The sequence below is a fragment of the Fringilla coelebs genome (genome assembly GCF_963513975.1).
Source record: "Fringilla coelebs genome assembly, chromosome: Z".
NCBI lineage: Eukaryota > Metazoa > Chordata > Aves > Passeriformes > Fringillidae > Fringilla > Fringilla coelebs.
Window position 1 is genome coordinate 11546156 of NC_140031.1, and position 8274 is coordinate 11554429.

An 8274-nucleotide genomic window follows, 5' to 3' on the forward strand; every position below is an offset into this window, starting at 1 on the left:
TCCCATGCTGTCCCCTAGTGTCATCCCATGGTGTTCTTGTGGTGTCTTCGCGTGCTGTCCCCTTAATGTCACCCTGCGCCGTCCCATCCCGAGTTTTCTTTGACACAGTTTGACCGTGAGCCCTTCAGAAGAGCCTCGGCAGGCTGGAGAGATGGTCAGAGACCTCTCTGAAATTCAACACAGGCAAATGCAGGGTCCTGCACCTGGGGAGGAACAACCCTGGGTACCAGCACAGGCTGGGGCCCAGCCTGCTGGGAAGCAGCTCTGTGGAGCAGGACCTGGGGCTCCTGGCGGACTCCAAACTGTGCATGAGCCAGCTGTGCCATGGCCAGGAAGGCCAACAGAATCCTGGATGCCTTTGGAAGAGCACTGCCAGAAATTCGAAGGAAGTGATCCTGCCCTGCCACTCAGCTCTAGTGAGGTCTCACCTGGAGTCTGTGCTCGCTGCTGGTCTCTGGAGCACAGCAGAGACGTGGAGCTCCTGGAGTGGGTCCAGCAGAGAGCTACAAAGGTGATCAAGGCACTGCAGCATCTCTGTTATGAGGGAAGGCTGAGAGAATCAATCCTGTTCAGCCTTGAGAAGAGACAGCTGAGAGGGGACCCCATCAGTGTCTGTCAGGTTCTGCAGGGAGGGGTCAGAGCAGGAACTCTGCTCAGTGGTACCAGGCAGCAGGACGTGAGACAGCAGGCAGAAACTGATGCACAGAGAATTCCACCTGAATGTGAGAAAAATCTTTGTGTGTGATTGTGCAGTGGAAGAGCGCAATCATGCACACAGTAAAGAAGACTGTCTCCCTCACTGAAAATACTCAAGAACTGTCTGGATGCAGTCCTCTGCTGTGTCCTCTGGGGTGATGCTTGAGCGGATATTTTGGACCCGATGACCCATTGTGGTGCCCTTCAACCTGACCCAGTCGGTGATTCTGTGAATTGTGTTATGTTAAATACATCTGGGTGGATGGGGAGAAAGTGGCAGATATGCTGAGGGATAACCCCGCATTGCTGATGACCTGTTTACTCCCTTGTTTTGGTTTTGTCAGCGAAGAGGTATAGCACAACCTCCCACAAGGATGGAAGAAGTGGGAATTTCCTTCTTCCATTACTTGCCATCAGCCAAACCCTGGGCAGCCATGTGCTCAGTCCCCCACCAGTGGGAATGGGGAGAGGAAGGGAAGGGTAAAAGCTGGAAAACCCTTGGGCCGAGAAAAAGAGAGTTTGGTAGGAAAAGCAAAAGCCACACATGCAAGCAAAGCAAGCGGAATTAATTCACCATGTCCCATGGTCAGGCCATCAGGAGTTCAGCCATCTCCCGGGGAGCAGGGCCGGTCACCAGTAACGGTGACTTGGGAAGATGAACACCATTGTTCCAAATGCCCTGTCTTTAGTCGGTACATCACATTGAGCATGATGTCACATGGTCTGGAATATCCCTTTGGTCTCTTGGGGTCACCTGTCCCAGCTGTGTTTCCTCCAGCCTCCCACACACCCAGAAAAGGCCTTGGCTCCACACAAACTCTGCTCAGCAGCAACAGAAACAGCTCTATTATCATCACTGTGTTCAGCACAAATCCAAAACACAGCCCCAGCTGCTGTGGGGAAAATTAACTGTGCCCTGGCCCAAACCAGAACATCCTTGTAATACTTAGGAATCAAGGTGGCATTTCCTGGAATTGGCGCACAGTTTAACTAGACACAGCTGGCAGTGAGAGGTATTTCACATTGCCTTTGATAACCCTGCCCGCTCCTAAGGCAGAAGGCTGACCGCAGGCAGCACGGAGGGCAGCCCTGGTTTTGCAGGTTAACTGCCCAACATTGGTGAAGAGTGTCAGAGATTAATACCCTCTACTTACCACAGCAGTGCTTTCATTCTTTAGGACTCCCCCAACCCTCAACCTTTCTTGATCAAACTTTATCTTTGCTAAACAAACCCCTGTATTTCAATGATAAATATGATTTAAATCAACATGAAGAGCCATAAGAAACATAAAAGTTGTGACCTGGCATGTGAGCCATCTGTGTTACCTTGTTCAGTTGTTTAGCACACCAGAATTGGTTAAATATCTGTCATTGAACTTTCCCCATGGAGGACTGCAGAATCCTGCCCTACAGAGTGTCTTGGATGCCTGGATTTTCCTTTTTCTTTCTATACATTATATAGCATAAGTGTTGCATATCATGAAGAAATACAGAATCTTGGAATTTTATTCACGAACTTTTATTAAACTGAAATGCGAACACCATTGCAAAGAGATTTTACAATGACAAAAGATCAAAAAATTCATCAGAAAGCTACAGACCTCATAACAATACTGATCTTACAAGTGAAAACACTAACAGATTTTAGTAAAGCCAGCATTTTCAATATTAAGAACTTAAAAAATGTATTTGAAAGCATTTTCCTTTAGATACACTTAGAAACAATGAATTCCTGAGCAACTACTTTTATACCAGTATTCTCCAAAGAATGCAACATATGAAATCTAATTCTTACAACTTCTTGTATTTTAGAAATTTGCAAAAAAATTTGGATCTGATTCATAGAATAATTGTGCTTAAAGTCATTCTGTTGCTACAGTAATGACACTGCAATAACCTCTCATGTTTCACGTTGCATACAAATTTTGAAACTGTAGTGGAAAAAATGCCTAGCTTCTATTGCAAATCTACCAAAGACATGGTTTATGCAAATGGAAATAAGTTTGCTCTACGTATTGGGTCATCTCTTTCTCTCCTGAAAATATACTGTTTACTCTGGATGTTATTCAGAAGGTGCAATTTTTGGTTTTTTTGAGAGTCTGCTGGCACAATTAAAGGCAAGGGAGTTCCAGAGACTTTTACCCTCACTTAGTAGCACATCAGAATTTTGAACAAATACGATTAGTAAATGATTAACATATTTTTTCTGGGCTGCACGTTTTCATAACAGCGCCCTCAGTACTGCTATATCTTACACAATGACCAAAACATACACAAAAGCAACAAAAAGATTTCAGAAGCCAAGATAGTGCTGAGTATCTCTGAGCAATACAACACTTATATAAAAACTGACGGTTGTATTATATCAGATGAACTGTTTTTGTAGTCAGAATAGAAAAAATTACTTTCCAAAATGAAAAATAAACAACACTAAAGCAGCCCAGGAGCTCTTTCTAAATATAGCTGAGCAGTAGTTTCCTCTCCCTTTTGGAATGAAAGACAAAGGGATGGGAATAAAGTGTAGTCTATGGCATTATGAATATTAAAAAATATGATACGACATCATTATAGTTCTGTCTGTAGAAAAATCTGCCTTTCCTAGGCATGTATAGTTTTGCATCCTACTGAAGGGAAATTTTCTACAAGTCGCTTGTACAATGATTTTCAGCATCCTCTAAAAATTCTACTCAGTGCTACAAGTCTCTAAAACTAACCATTACAGAAACTGAAATGAAATCTTTCAATGTTTATTGATGTCAAAATGAGGTGAAGGTACTCAGCAGTTCATGAAAATAGATCCAAAAGCAGCATTGTTAAAAAAAATAGTTAAATAATGTCAAGATCCAAGACAAGCAGCATCACCAAGTAGAAAAGGACAAGAAACCTTCCAAAAAGAGGAATATATAAAAAAGGACCTTTTTACATCTAACTGCTCTATGCACCAACATTGTGAGTATAAGATCAGCTTTTAGCATATCAGCACTCATGAGGCCACACAAAGAATGCAGGTAATTTTCTTAACTATTTCCAACAAATATAATAGTGCCTCTTAAAAATGTAACATATTGAAGAGATGGATTTTAAACTTGGTAACTTTCAGAATTTATTACCAAGACAGAGACTTTCCAACTAAGGAAAGTATTAACAGATACATTGTCACAGCTACAAACTGAAACAATGCCCAGAAATGCCAAGAGGCCGCTTAGTAAATATCCCCAAAGTTTTTTTTCTCTTGGAGCTTCTAGGTCATTGCATTATATATACTAAATAAAAACAGAACAATGCTTAAGAATGGTAGACATATGTGTGGGACAATGTAAATGGATAAATCTCACCTGTATATCTGTGTGAAAAACAGAAGGTTGTTTATAAAAGCAGTGTGGTACACTTTATTTCTCTTGATATTTTTCCCTTAGGAATGTAGGAAATGCAGTGTCAGATCAGATGCTGAACCTGACTCTTCAAGTTTTGTTTTTGCCTGGGACCAATGTCAGATACAGGGAAGAAAAATCCCATAACTGGTAGAAAATGAATGACCACTTCTCATGTATAGGACTTTTTCTGCTAATATGAAACAGCTGATCCATAGTAGCTGATTTCAGCATTTTGCCAACAATAAGGCTTTACTACTTTTGTGGAATATACCAGGTAGCTGTGCACATTCTCACATTTGATATTAAAAGTGTTTTCTTCTCTTCCTTTTTTTTCCCCCACTAACTCATTTATTGCTCCTCTCAGTTCTGCTAGTGCTCCTTTTTTACTCTCTATTCTAATATTTGATTCTTTCCTTTCCATTTTCTCATCTTACACCCCCCCCTTTCAGTTCTAGTCAAAATGCATTTTTTCCCTCATCATCTACCATGTACCATCCCATAGTGACTTTTCCTTTTCTGTTCTGTCACATGCAGCAGTCTTGTCCCTCTCCCTGTCACTTAGTGGTGAATTTGGCAGGACCATGTTAACATTTGGACTTTATGACCTTAAGGTCTCTTCCAACCTAAACTGTTCTATGCTTCTATGATATTCAAGCTCTTTATATCCCCATGTATTATGTATTTAGGCATCCATTTATCTTTATTTTTCTGCTCGACATACAACAGAAAAATGAAGAAAATCCCTGATTTGCTTCAAAATGGTTTTCAAGGCTGAGCCACAAGGTTATTAAAATTGTTATAATTCAGTCCATCTTTCCACACCCACAGGAACTGCAGCCTGATTTTAGTGTGACTGTTTGAGATAGCTGAGAGCAGGGCTTTCCATTTTTACTCATTTAGAGACAGAATTGGAAGGTTTGCTTCCTAGGAACTTAATTGAAAACAGGTAATTCTAAATAGCAAGTATTGATAAATACCAAGTTCCATAGTTGAGATCCAGAATGAAAGCACCTCTGGAAAATTGGCTCAATCAGTCCCAGTGACCTGGAAATACAAATAGTGGCAAAAAGCTTTCCAAGTCAGGACTGATGCTTGACTGCCCATCTGGGCACCAAGGATATTCTTACAAAGTGGAATTTTCTTTAGGTAGATTTTTTTCCCCTTTTATTAAAAACATTTAATTTTGCTACTCATCTAGAATATTCCATTCTCATACTATCACTGCCATGCAAGTGATGATTCCATGACAACCTGTTTGTTAACAAAAATACCTTAAATTTACAAATAAAATTTTAAAATTCTTGATAGAGTGAGTCACAAATTTACACACAAATCAAAATACTTTTTCTTGTTTGCATTTTAAAGGGAGCAAAAAAAAACCCTCTGAGGTAGCAATTACTTGAGAATGTGATGCCTGATCTCATGATGCTTTTTTTCACTTCATTTTTCTTTATGGCTTTGTAGAAGATGTCTGATGTCTATCAAGTGGCTTACAGGACTTCAATTTCCTTGCACAACACCTTCAGATCAGTTTATAGTTGCCATGAAATTATGACATACACTTACAGGCTTCATGATGTAAACCCCACATATACAATGCTTCAGAGAGCACAAAAAAATTCTGCTTATTCATTTTGAACATCTGCTGCTACTGCACTTTGGATACTTGAATGACATTTAAAGCAGCTGTCTATTTTTCAGCCATTTAAACATAGACACACAGACAGATAAACTACAGAATTCACTGGTTTGACATAAATCATAATTACATATTTGTTTTACAGTTTGTTCCATAAACATACATCCTCTGACTAATATTATATCAGGTTAATTCACTGCATTTTATTAAATAATCTTTGTAGTTACATAGTCTCATAAAGACCAAACCTATAGTCCCCATCATGTGTGATACTGAGCTTTGTGAGCATGTGCCAATTTATTAGTTTGTATTTCTTCTAAAGTCTGAAATACTACACAGAAATACTAAAATTGTACATGAAATATGTCTCTGCTAGAAAAAAATCTAGTAAACAACTGTACGGTAATGAATCATATTTGCCAATATTGAAGAAAAAATGTTAATAAAATTAGTCTGAGTCAGAAAGAAAGGTAATTAAATAAAGGAAATATGTTCAATGTTAGGAATTTTGTAAAACTAATTACATATTAGAGTCTTTATGCTACCTTTTAGAGCTTTTAAGCTATTACAAAGTAGTTCACACTGTAAATGACACGTGGATAACTTTGACATTGAAAACATCATTCACATTCTTGAAATAATTATTCCAAGTGAAAAATGTGACTAATGGTGCAAGAATTAGAGGGGTAAATTCTGTTCATCCCTCTGGATATCAAAGGAGGTATCAAGAGCCTGTTTTTCCCCACTGGTGTGCCATAATTTTATACTGACTGACTCTGTAGAACTGCTGCAAAAACTCATGTACTTCCTAATGAAAAGTTTAAAGATCTGCAAGCAAATATATTGTTGCAAACAGAAAAAATTAATCATTTGAACAATCAAAGGACCAAACACTTAGCTGAAGATTATTTTGATTCTACAGAACACTATTATTTTATTTTTAATGTACTTTCAGATGTTTAAGGTCACTTTCAGAAGCTCTGCCACTGAGAGGAACAAGGTGTTTTGGAAAATATAAGTAAATCCAAGGGAAAATTAATCTATCTGCACATTTGTTCAGCTTCAAGAATAAATATATTTATGACAAGGTGTTCAAATTACATTTAGCTAGCAAATCCCCCAACACTTCAAAGCAGCAAGCAAATGCCCCTTTTCCACTGTAGTTGACTTTCCCTTTTCACAGGGAGACATGATGATTTGGCATATTGAGACATTCATCAGGTGGGAGATGCTCAACACCACACAAAGTAATTTAGGCTACAGCTATTTAACAGTTTCAGTATTCATTAATGACAAAGCAGAGAAACTCCTTGACTCTCCTTCTGTGTGGATCATTGGAGGCACACATGCCTACAGTTAGGCAGGATGAATCATCCATTTGAAATCTGCTAACTGTTATGTCTGTTTCCTTCAGGTGAAAAGTAACTTCAGGTAAAAAGATACGGTGGGAACAGCCTGTTACTATCATACACCTGGGTAGTCACTGTGTTCTAACCCAAGAAATCTGCTCTGTAAGAACATCTTTAGGTTCTAGGCTTGATGAGATACTACAGCTTCTGTGCATTACTAGATACAGGGCTTGTAGCAGCATATCTTTATGCACATCATCAGGTGTAGGAAACAACACAGATAGAGCTATCTGTGTAAAGAAAGAGGAATGCGTCTGATCCTATCAGCTCTGTCAGATTCAGTCAGAAAACTGAAGGGTTAATAAAACACTGTCAGACACAGTGTTTGGAAGCTTACACACACATTCCTCATAAGTCAAGAGTTTCTTTGCAGTGTTTCTAGCATCTTTAGAAATTTCTAAGGTATAGTACAGACAGAGCATCTATGGTAAAATTATTCTATTAACTATAACTGAACAGAGTTTTCTGTTTGATACCTGGAGTAGCCCCTTCATGTCTTCATGTGTTAAATAAGTGATTGAATCAGGAATCTAGGATACCTTCCCACACCTTCAGCAGAGCATCCAGACTGCTCTGATCAGCCCCTGAAAGTGGGCAGCTGCCTGCATAGAGGACAGGTTCTAGATCTGGTGCCACCCTAATGTTACAGTCTGCACTACCACGTGTGTTTATAGACACACAGATCATTAGTTGGGTTCTAATGTCCTGTTTGGGCAAAGGCTAGGTGGTTCTATAACCTGTGCTTGAGCAGTTCCAGGGCTTTGAAGGTAAAGGGTGAGAGTCTGATTTGCTGAATTAGATACGGCCTTTTGGGACCTTCAAAATCTGAAATTCTCTTTTGTCTGGCTCTGCAGCAGGTACCTGATTCTGCAGGAAGGCTTGCTCAGTGCATAAAATCATAAAATTATGGAGAAAAGTAAAGCTGTTCAGGAAGGAGACAAACAAAAGAGAGCCCATCTATCAAATTCACTCTCCTCCACAGGTGGAGGACCATTACCTCACCATAAATTTCCAGTTTCCCCTGAAGCTAGAGATGCTGGCTAAATACTTGGCCCACTTTTAACCAATCATCACACGATCATACTTTTCTGGAGTCAAATAAACTTTTGTTTCAAGAAGGAAGGCCAGAGCAACTTTGCAGCCACTACAGCATCAT